The following is a 12,455-nucleotide window of genomic DNA, read 5'->3' as shown; positions in this document are numbered from 1 at the left end:
CTGATGTCATTAAAAAAAAAAAAAAAAAAAAAAAAAAAAAAAACCACATCTGCATGGTTTATCACACTTTACCCACAAGAGAATTCATAGCTGTACAACATGTTGCATACTTGATCATGTAACTCAGACCTTCCCAAAGTGTGGGGCCCACCCCCTGGAGGGGGGGACACTGCTAGCACTGGGCGCCCACACAAACGCAAAGCAGGAGATGAAGCATCGCTGAATATGTTTCCAAACCAACTTCATTCTAAGCCAAAGACTAGAAAATATGGTGAAGCATATCTTCCCTTTGGTTTCACCTGCACAAGTGCCGAGGTAGGTCTCCCCTGCAGATTTGGTTTTCCCTTCGTGGGGAGCAGCGCTGGGCTGTTCAAATCACAGACAAACAGTATCCCACATTCTTGATTTTTAGTTCACAAACACTTGTTGTAATGACTAACTACTCCTCACATTTTGGAGATGTTAGCTCTTTATACAGTAAAGTTACAGTGGGATACGAATAACATCAGGCTGATCCTGCCACAATTTGTCCCTCGGTTCTATGGTTCCCTTGAGAGGCATTTTTTGAAAAATGCATTGATAGCAATGTTGAATATTATTACACAGGGGGAAAAAAACAACTACACTTAAAATAATCACACCTTTACGCCTCTGCTTTTTCAAAATGGTGGGACAGTAACTGCATCTGTATATGTAAACGTGTAAAACCTGAAGATCTGACTATCTGCCATTCTGCAATTCATCTCATGTAAACAATAACGTGGTGCACCGCATGACGTGAAAAAAGGCACATACCTTTAACGTTGCGTGATGAACTCTGTATTCCTTGTCCACACGTAAATGCAAAAATCTCAGTTTTCGGTGATTTGAAACGCCGTTTACGTGTGGACGAAACAGCTGCGTTTTCAAAAATAACCATGTAGGTGCGGACCTAGCATACAAGAGTTAGTAGTTTATTTTATAATTTATTGCAGTTTACTTGTATTTGCTTAAATGTTTGAGGTGTGAAATAATGCAAACATCTGGACAAAGAGAGCAACTGTACTGGAGGAGGTAAACCCAAGATCATATAATGTGAAAACTGAAGTTTACTGCACACTCAAAAGACAATGGGATCATCGGAAGGACAGTGTGATGACAACAACACACCACTTGAACCAACAACACCTGTGATCAGCACGCTCTATCAAGCCACCTGATAGACTAAACCTTTAAGCATATATATATATATATATATATAACACCCAGCACGCCCCTGCGGGCGGTTTATCCTTCAAGCTCGGGTCCTCTACCAGAGGCCTGGGAGCTTGAGGGTCCTGCGCAGTATCTTAGCTGTTCCCAGGACTGCGCTCTTCTGGACAGAGATCTCCGATGTTGTTCCTGGGATCTGCTGGAGCCACTCGCCTAGCTTGGGAGTCACCGCACCTAGTGCTCCGATTACCACGGGGACCACCGTTACCTTCACCCTCCACATCCTCTTGAGCTCTTCTCTGAGCCCTTGGTATTTCTCCAGCTTCTCGTGTTCCTTCTTCCTGATATTGCTGTCATTCGGAACCGCTACATCGATCACTACGGCCGTCTTCTTCTGTTTGTCTACCACCACTATGTCCGGTTGGTTAGCCACCACCATTTTGTCCGTCTGTATCTGGAAGTCCCACAGGATCTTAGCTCGGTCATTCTCCACCACCCTTGGGGGCATCTCCCATTTTGACCTCGGGACTTCCAGGTTATACTCGGCACAGATGTTCCTGTACACTATGCCGGCCACTTGGTTATGGCGTTCCATGTATGCCTTGCCTGCTAGCATCTTGCACCCTGCTGTTATGTGCTGGATTGTCTCTGGGGCATCTTTACACAGCCTGCACCTGGGGTCTTGCCTAGTGTGATAGACCCCAGCCTCTATGGATCTTGTGCTCAGAGCTTGTTCTTGTGCTGCCATGATTAGTGCCTCTGTGCTGTCTTTCAGTCCAGCTTTGTCCAGCCACTGGTAGGATTTCTGGATATCAGCCACCTCCTCTATCTGCCGGTGGTACATACCGTGCAGGGGCCTGTCCTTCCATGATGGTTCCTCGTCTCCCTCCTCTTTCTTGGGTTTCTGCTGCCTGAGGTATTCACTGAGCACTCGGTCAGTTGGGGCCATCTTCCTAATGTATTCTTGGATGTTCGTTGTCTCATCCTGGACTGTGGTGCTGACACTCACCAGTCCCCGGCCCCCTTCCTTCCGCTTAGCATACAGCCTCAGGGTGCTGGATTTGGGGTGAAACCCTCCATGCATGGTAAGGAGCTTTCTTGTCTTTATGTCAGTGGCTTCTATCTCCTCCTTTGGCCAGCCTATTACCCCAGCAGGGTACCTGATCACGGGCAGGGCGTACGTGTTGATGGCCCGGATCTTGTTCTTACCATTCAGCTGACTCCTCAGGACTTGCCTGACCCTCTGCAGGTACTTGGTGGTTGCAGCTTTTCTAGCGGCCTCTTCATGGTTCCCATTCGCCTGTGGGATCCCCAAGTACTTGTAACTGTCCTCTATGTCTGCAATGTTGCCTTCTGGTAGTTCAATCCCCTCAGTTCTGACTACCTTCCCTCTCTTTGTTACCATCCGACTACACTTCTCCAGTCCGAATGACATTCCAATGTCATTGCTGTATAGCCTGGTAGTGTGGATCAGTGAATCGATGTCTCGTTCACTCTTGGCATACAGCTTGATGTCATCCATGTACAGGAGGTGGCTGACAACTGCTCCGTTCTGTAGTCGGTATCCGTAGCCAGTCTTGTTAATGATCTCACTGAGGGGGTTCAGGCCTATGCAGAACAGCAGTGGGGACAGAGCATCTCCTTGGTAGATCCCGCACTTGATGGTGACTTGTGCTATGGGCTTGGAGTTGGCCTCTAGTGTTGTACGCCACATCCCCATTGAGTTCCTGATGAAGGCTCTTAGGGTCCCATTGATCTTGTACAATTCTAGGCATTCCAGTATCCAGCTGTGGGGCATTGAGTCATAGGCCTTCTTGTAATCAATCCAGGCAGTGCACAGGTTGGTCAGTCTGGTCTTGCAGTCTCGGCTGATTGTTCTGTCTACCAGTAGCTGGTGTTTTGCACCTCTGGTATTCTTGCCAATTCCTTTCTGTGTCCCGCTCATGTATTGACCCATGTGCCTGTTCATCTTAGCCGATATGATGCCTGACAGGAGCTTCCATGTAGTACTGAGGCAGGTTATTGGTCGGTAGTTGGAGGGGACCAGTCCCTTCTTGGGGTCCTTGGGGATCAGGACCGTCCGGCCTTCAGTTAGCCATTCCGGGTGTCTCTCGTTAACTAGCAGCTGGTTCATTTGTGCTGCCAGACGCTCGTGGAGTGCAGTCAGCTTCTTCAGCCAGTAGGCGTGAACCATGTCGGGCCCTGGTACTGGAGACCCTTTCTTGGATATCTGCCACTGTGATGGTTACTGGACCCTGTTCACGGAGGTCGCTGTGGTCAGCCCTCAGATCCTCTAGCCACTGAGCATTGCCGTTATGGGTTGCATCCTTCTCCCATATGCTCTTCCAGTATTGCTCCGTCTCCAGCCTTGGTGGTGCTGTTCTCTTATTGTTCCCCTTGCCACTGAGAGTACACCTTTGCTGGTGTACCTCCTCAAGCGGCTGGCCAAGGCTGTGAGTCTTTGCTTGGCAGTTTCCAAGGCCTCAGGTATGGACAGCTTGCTGTATTTCTTAGGCATCTTATTTGTCGCACCTTTCTGCAACTCCATTAGTTGGCTAACCTCCCTCCGTGCTACTTTGATCTTGCCCTCTAGCCTCCTTCTCCATGGAGGGTACTGCCCCTTGTCGCTGTTCAACTTGTAGCCAAGCATCTCACTGATCACTGTTGCCGTATTGTAGATCAGCTGAATAGGATGAGGGACCTATGGATATATATATATATATATATATATATATATATATATATATATATATATATATATATATATATATATATATATATATAACTTTCTGCATTATTGTGTGTTCAGTAGTTTACACTGTCACAAATGTTTGTGATGTAATTCAAGCTATGCAATGTTAGGTATGTTTCCACAGTGTTGTTCAGCAGTTAACATCTAAAGAAAAGGGGATGTGTTGATAGGAGTTATGTGGGTTAGTTCAGCTTCACCACTAGGGGGGTGTCTAAACCAAATTGTGATATATACTGTGTCGTAGAAGCAGCGGCGGGTTATGTTTACATGCATGGATGTGAGCCACGTTAAAATAAAGAAGCTTGCTCACTACTACTGATGTTTTATTAAAAACACGACAGGGGGGTTGGAGGGGCGCGAACATTTTTCTTGTAAAACAAAGGGGGGCCTAGCAATAAAAGTTTGGGAACCACTGATGTAACTGAACTTGTTACACCTGGCCTATCCTAATTTGGAATAAACATGGAATGGTGAAATAAAGACTTTCTTTACAAAGTTCTGATGTTTCACTGAAAAGCGTGATAACTTGCCCTCACTTAAGTATGAACAATGACTCAACAGTTTTAAAGAGAGGTTTATTCATTTATCATTCAGAACCTCATTGATAGACTATTAAAATAAATAAAATAATAAAAACCACAGTGAAATGCAATATTTCTCATTCTGTTTTTTTTTTCTTTTCTTCTTTTTAATAAACTAATGTACTCATGAATGCTTCATCCTGGATTATGTTTGCTTTTTGATCCTCATTGTACTGGACTTTGGACGAAATGTTTGCACTTTGAGGAGTTGCATGCAGTATTTTTTTTATTTCCGTATCAGGGATCAATTACATGGGCAGGTTTTAATGTTTACAGTTGGTGAGTCCTGTTTTGTATCTCTGAGTGCAAAGAGGAAGTCATTTGTGGTCCTCATTCTCACAATAGACTGCTGCCTTGGTGATTATCAAAGTAAAATTGATTGCGACAAAATCTCATTGCTAAGGATCAGCCTCAGTGCTGTGATGTTTGCTCTCTCTGGGAGCGACAAATCTGGGAGCAGTGGGTGAGAAAGTCACAAACATTATGGTTAAAATAAGACTCGGAGAGACCAAGCTGAAAATATATCTTTTATATCAGTGGCATAGCTCAGAAAGGGACTTCTCTGATACACTCATGATCAAGCTTAATTAATTATATATTGTGAATCAATGGAAAATAAGCTAATTATAGACACAAACATATACACTATGCTTAAGATGCCATACTAATCACCACCAAAATATCTGAATGAATGAATGAATAAAGTGGCCATTTGTATAATATTGATAAAGAAGATTGTAGGACTGTATTATCCATTCATCCATCCATTCCACTTATTCTTATGAGAGTCGTGGGTGTATACTAAATAAGAATGTAGTATCAGGGATGGGACAAAAAATCAGCCCGGGCATTTTGACTAGTGACCGGCCCACCATGGTATTATGGGAAAGCCATAAAGCCTTTATAATAAACTTAAACCTACACCATCCTTCCTATTCTGGTATTCTAAACAGTACTTAGCAAAAATATAAAACAAACTAATTTATAATTACATATACTAACTAATAGGGTTGCCAAAAAAATAGGGAACCATCCCCCCCACGCCTCAAGACGCTTAACTGACAAAACCGATTTTAATTTAATGCATGTATAAAACAAATGCACAGAAATCTATTATTTTTCTCCAGTAATTAAATAGATTCAACATCTTTCTTCAACAGAATTGCAGACTGCACAGATGGTACCTTCCCAAAGGAAAGAATACTATAACTTACAATAATGCATTTCTATACATTTTACATCAGATGAAAACTTTGGTTGTAAGATAATTATTTATTAAAAGCTAAAGACTTTAAATGAGAATAAGAAAGAAAAGTATTTCTTTGTGCAGCCATATGGCCTTTGGTTGCCTGCTCATCCCAGCTGGTTAAACCAGTGCCCTACTTTTAAACACCTTTAAACTAATATTTTCTTGGATTTAGTCCAAAAGGGTTCAAAGTGCTGTTGTTTTATTTTATTTCTGTTTTGTTTTCTAAAATAACATAAATTTACTCCAGCAGCATGTACACAGGCAGATGAGTGACAGAGCGGTGGTTGTAAGCAAACTCCCCTGTGGAGGTTATTATTTATTCGGGTGTGTAACTTAGGAGTCAACCCACTGAAAGACAAACTGTCATTGTATGATATGTTGAAACCTCCCTTTGTCAATGAAAGATAATCCTCAGAGTTTACACAAGACAATTTGTTGTGTGTGCTCCGCTTTCTTATTGGCAGGATTTAATCAGGAGCCACTAATGATGCAGTTCTCTTTGAATACATGTCAATGAAGCTAAACAGCTAAAATAATGACGTGCTTCTTATGCTTCTGCTTCTGAGATTTAAGAACATATATATATATATTTTTTTTCTCACTACAGCTATGGGACCCAGTTCACTGTTGATGATCTCATGAGCACATCCTATGGGACCTGAAGTTTCTCTATGTGAGTTTCTAATACACTTTTTATTATGTTTCTAACTTCTAGCTATCAGTTGGAAATTACAGTACTTACAGTCATGGAGGTTATTGTGTAGAATACCATCAGTATTATGTTTATGTTTTAGGAGGTAAATCAGCTTTAGTGTAAGAAAAACTAAATACTTTTTTAAAGCTCATTTACATTGTTTAGTTTTTTGGTGTTTGTTTTAAACAACAACAACAAAAAGATTTATTCCAAGCAGTTCATGTTAACATCACATTAAAATGTGTGCTTTTTTGTTTCGAATCAGATAAACATCTGACAAAATAGCTGGTTTAGTTAAACTGTTTGGTATTAAACGCTAGTAAAGTAATCCAATGAATGTGTCTGAAATTGCAATTTTGAAAAAAGTTAGATCACCTCTTGTTGGGGGAAAACTCTGTAAAAGACCCAGGAGAAATAAAGACACAATGAGACAAAGTTACTTTCTTTATCAAACGTGTACACGGGTGAGCTGCTAAGAACAACTCACACCATGCACAGTGGCTTGGTAATTTTTATAAGCACAGTGCACAGAGACAGTGAGAACAGGATAACAAATAATAAACAGATAAAATAAAACAACTCCATATATGGTGCTAGTCTCGTCAGCAGAGAGCTAGGGAAGATAAAACAATCTAAAACAATATGTCCCAGAAGCAAGATGTCTTTGCTGGGAAAGTCTAAAAAGATAATTCTAAACTAATCTAACCATAGGCAAAGGGCAGACAAAAGGCATCTTTGTACATTTAAAAGAAGGTAAAGAAACATAGAATCATTTTTCCTGTAACATTCCCTCCTGTTTTAACTTATTTTAAATGTATACAACAATTGTCTGTGAAGGTTATTTATTAAGTATCTTAAGCAATTTTTTAATTTTCAAAATGTCAGCATAGCAGAAATGGAAGTCATTTGGTCTAAAGAATAAAACAAAAGAAAATAATAAAAAGAAAAACATAGTAAATGAAAATCATAGTAAATGAAATAACAAGTGGAATAAACAAGAAAAAATAATAAAACTAAAGCTACAAAAAATAAAGGATAAAAACTAAAATGAAAACTTTGTATTTAAAAATGATGAAAACCTAATATGTAAAATGAAAACTTCAAAAAATAAAAGGGTGAAAACCTTATATTGTACCTGCATAAACTACTAATGTGTTAATCAGTGCATGATCACGTGACAAGTCATTTTTAATCACCACGTCATTTATTAGCAGCTAGTACAAGTTCTCCTCTAACAGAATTGCAACGGGATGTTGTTCTTCTTGAGGCACGGCAACATAAGCAGTCATTGTAGTTGTTATCATCTGTGAAATCATTACTCTTAGGCATGGCAACACACACAACACTAATATGAGCAGTGCTATCATGATGAGACCTAGAAGGAAAAATGGCTTTGCTACAGCAGCCAGCCATGAACCGCTGAACAGCCAGTCAAGCCAGCCTTGTGCTGTAGCTGCTCCAGGTGTGTGGTCAGTGACATATTTTTGCAGAGCGGTCAAATTCTGCAAAGCTTCATAAATGTCTCCTCCAGTTTCGTATCCATCAGGGATAAAAGTGCAACATGTTTCCCCGATCAGCTTGCAAACTCCTCCTTGTGATGCTGTTAGCAGGTCTAGTGTCAGTCTGTTCTGCAGCACCATCGTTCTGATGGCCTGCTGTTCTCCTGCTAAGGCGGTTCCCAGGGTCTTAGTCAAGTTGATGTGTCGTAGCAGAGCATATCGGTTGATTTCCACATGATCCCGCACCTCGGCAACTCCAATGCCGGGGATCAGGCTCTGTAAGAATTTCACTCCTCCTCAGATGCGAAACTCTCCCGGCACTCCAGTGTCCACAGTAATGCCGAAAGAATTGGGTGAGGTGAAGTCCACTTCACGTCTCTGTCGGCGGCTTGGGTGATGTGCAACACGTTGCATGAAGAAAACGTGATCTGATAATTCCACTAGGGCGCACAGACCTCCCCAACCTTCAGGGAGTGACAGATAAGCCTTGTTGCCACATAGGAAGTACCAGTCAGCCAAAACTCTGGTTCCTCTACTGCTGGGTGCCGTCCGTGCACATCCTGTCTGGTACTGAGTCTTTGTTTGTAGTGGCATTCGGTAGCTGTAGTTTGAGCGACAGTTGAGGCTCATCAGCGTCGTGTTACTGGCACAGGTTTCGTTGAGTGAACAGTCCATACACTTCCTCTCGTTCCTCGGTGGGCAGAAAGTGTATATGTATTTGCATAGGTAAGTAGGCAGCTCCCCCACTGCCCGCGATCCATTGTTCATCACACATACTGGAAGTTGTGCTGCGTTCAGCTTGTTCAGTAGAATTACATCAGGCAGTGGGTCTGAGACTTGGGGCCAGGTCAGTAGGTAGGTCTGTCCGGAACAGTGCACATTCGTGAGTGATGATGACCTCCAGGTTGCTTTTGCTGGGATGCTGTAGTTGGCCTTGGACCAAAGAGTACCGTAGCCTGGATGTGTTGCCAGGCCCAACAGACACCAACTGCGATCTTCAGGTATGCTGTACGGCCACAGGCCAGACGTCTGTGAGGATAGGGGCATATGGGTACATGCATAGCAGTCAGTTTTGTTATTCAAGTGAGCTGTAGTGTTCATAAACTGCCACCAGAAGTTAGTGGCGTATCCATGGGGAAACTTGGTGTACTTTCCTTTGTCATAGAGTGTCTGCCTTTTCTCCATGTAGCGTGACTTGTTGTCCCTCACGGAAGCAAAGGTGAGGAGCCCGGCCATGGTCAGGGCCGCTGCAGTTGTTAAGAGCCACCACCTCATGACGACGGAACACACCCTCCTGTCGCGAGTAGACCCCCCGGCCAGGAAAGCTGACCCCTCCACCGGGCGAGATCACAACAAGTGGGCAAGCCTGCCGTCAGCTGTGTTTAGATGGCTTCACTTACTGGCTCTGATGGATGCAAGATGGTCGTTCCGCTATTTTGCAAGCTCCAGTTTTTCCTTTGGAGCACTTTGATCAGAACCCAGTCACCGGGCTGTGATCTGCAAGACACTTGATAGACATCATTACATTCTTCGTCATTTACAATCATCTCTTTATTTTCCTACAACTTAGACATACATTTTGCTACTGAAATTGTATCTGCCTTTTTCACTGGGTAGATTTCTGGCCACTTTGAGAATACATCTATAACCACTAGGGCGTATTTTTACCCTTGGCATTCATTTAGCTCAATAAAGTCCATATGGATTGTGTGGTCTCAGGTTTCCCTGAGCATTATATTTTTGACACGTCATGCACGTTCTGACAAATTGTTTTGCTGAGGTTTCAAAATTTACAGTGTAGAAATGAGAGTTGACAATACTGCTCAGTCCCCCCGTTGACAAATGCGTACAGCCATGAGTCACTAATGCCGCCATTTTGTGGAGGAATTTTTTGGCAACACTGGCTTGCCATAACACATCATTAAGTCGTTTGTCAGAACTGCACCGTGTTTTAGCCATTTTGCCTGCTCTGCTGTGCTTGCTGCTTTTTGTTCATTTTTCAACACATCCAGTGGAATCTGATGTGTGTTTACTGCCATCAATGTGATGTTTGCCTGTTGTGCCGCCTATTTTGCTGCTCTGTCAGCAAAATTGTTGCCTGTAGTAATGAAAGAGTCAGTAGGCGTTGTAAGAGGTTGGCATGCTGGTTTGCCAGTTGGTGTAATCATTCCTCTGTTATGCCAAATTTTTTGCAAAATGATGCACAGCAGAGAAAACATACTGGCTGTCTGTATGTATGTTTATTAGTTTGTCTTTGTGTATTTAGCTTTCGCGTATCACAGCTATCAGCTCAGCGCTCTGTGCAGGACATGAAGAAGAAAGTGGTTTTGCTTCTATTATTTTACTATCTGTGGTTACTGCGTAACCTACACAATTTCGGCCTGTGCTGTAAGGTCAAATGCTGTTCTCCTAGCTTCCACACTTGCTGATCATAAGGTGGATCTGGGCCTGGAGTTTGTTTAAATCTCAGAATGTTGTGATACTCGGTCGGTTTCTGGCACTCAGGTGTAATACCAGAAAAGAATGGCATGACTGCTATCTTAAGTTTTGTCAGAGCGTCTCTACCTAGCAAATTTACTGGACACGACGGGTCATATATGCATTTAATAAAGCACCTGCGGCCACTTGCTGTGTGTACTAGTTCTAAAAGGGCAGTTAATTGTTGTACAGTTGTGTGGCCTGAAGCTGACTTTACAACTAATTTGTCCTCTACTCCTACAATCTCGTGGGAAGTGACCTTCCTCTCCACGGTTCTAGCAGGCGTTGTCTCTATGTTATCTGCTGTTTCTGCGTGGCTGTCTGCAGCCTTGGTGTTTGTGACTTTGCTCGCCTCTCTGTTCCTGATAGCCACCTGCGGATTAGTGTTTTAGTCTATTGTCAACAGTCAGCCTTATTTTGAAGTTACAGAAAGCTTCTTCTTTTTTGTTTGTCTTGGTTTGGGAGAATAGATGCAACACTACATTTTCACTTAAGGCAGTTTTGAATAATTTCTAGTTTTTCAAACAATTCATGGATCTCACACATTTCAAACTTTCAAGTTAGGGTTGTTTCCCATTTATACATATATATATATATATATATATATATATATATATATATATATATATATATATATATGTATATATATATTTAACTTTGCATAGCTCACAGCTCTAAACCTAGGCATTTTTCAATCATATGCCTAATCACTATGTGTCACTGTGATTCTCAAGTATTGTCACAAGTTCGTTTAAATTCGTTTCCAAAACCAACAAAATAATCAAACAAAAACAAAAAACATAAACGTGTCAGGACACAAAAGAAAAAAGAAAAATGCTGCCACCCGAACAAGGCAGAAGTCTGCATATGTTGGCTTGTAATAGCATGCAGCTTGTAACATGGTAGACTAATGTGCCTGTGTTAATTCAGCTCCATATTATTGTGTGAAGTTGCACTGGGTTGGGAGTGGTTTTGTGTGTGTCACATTTTTGGTGAGCCAATGGCTGGAATGAGGTTGGACTAATTAGAGGCAGGTGTACTTGATTGCACTGATACACTGGTCTACTTATAGCCCACACTACAACCACTGCTGTTTTGTTTTGTCTCTCTGTGCAGGTATGTAATGTGATGAAATCAGATATGATTGGGATGGATTGGTTTTGCACTATGAATTTTATATTAAGTGTGTCGTTTTGTCTCTCTGTGCAGTCCAGGGCCTATTATATGCCACAGCCTAAAGGCAGCAGAGTTGCAGAGGCTTGAGTGACCACTGACTATATGCTTGCAGGGTGGTGGGTCTCCAAGGACAACTTCTAACCCTGTTAAAGGCAACATGTGGAGTGCAACTTTGCTGTGTGGCATAGCTGGCTCTGGCCTTGGGACTGTGTGTTTTTATACAATTCTTAAGTGGGACACTGGACTGTTTTATCTTTTATCTCTTGATATATTTTTTGTCAATAAATTATCTTTTAGAATTTTATTGACTGACATCTTTTTGCCCACGACTGAGACGGTTGGTCAGACCTAGAGTCTTTCTTTGGGTGTGTTACAGCAGCTTCTGCTCTAAAAGAAACAAATAAATAAAAAGAAAAGAAAATGTGTAACATGCTCATCAGCTTAGCAGTGTCTACATATTTAATTCAGCTTCTCAATCCTGTAGTTTTAGCTGTTGTCTACAGGGTTTTTCTTATTGGTTGTTATTATAGGTGTGCTCTATCTCAGCAATGTGTCATTCTAGGATGATAAGTTTCAAGCTGGTCAAGTGCCTCTATGCACTTCATTAGTTTAGTTATTCTCGGTATTGTCTTCATCTCACATGTCATTACACTGAGTTTCAGCAAACCTTAAGCTTGATGCAGACTACTGCTTAACAATTATTCACCTCACAACATAACCGATTAAGGTGCCTCTTCATATTAATATTATGTCATTGTTCATATTATCCTCTTTGTCTTATATGACAGCAATAGCATATTATAATATTTTATCAGTGTGTACCACTATACTACTA

Source organism: Astatotilapia calliptera, chromosome 16, assembly GCF_900246225.1.
Source record: "Astatotilapia calliptera chromosome 16, fAstCal1.2, whole genome shotgun sequence".
NCBI lineage: Eukaryota > Metazoa > Chordata > Actinopteri > Cichliformes > Cichlidae > Astatotilapia > Astatotilapia calliptera.
This window is presented reverse-complemented; position numbering follows the sequence as displayed.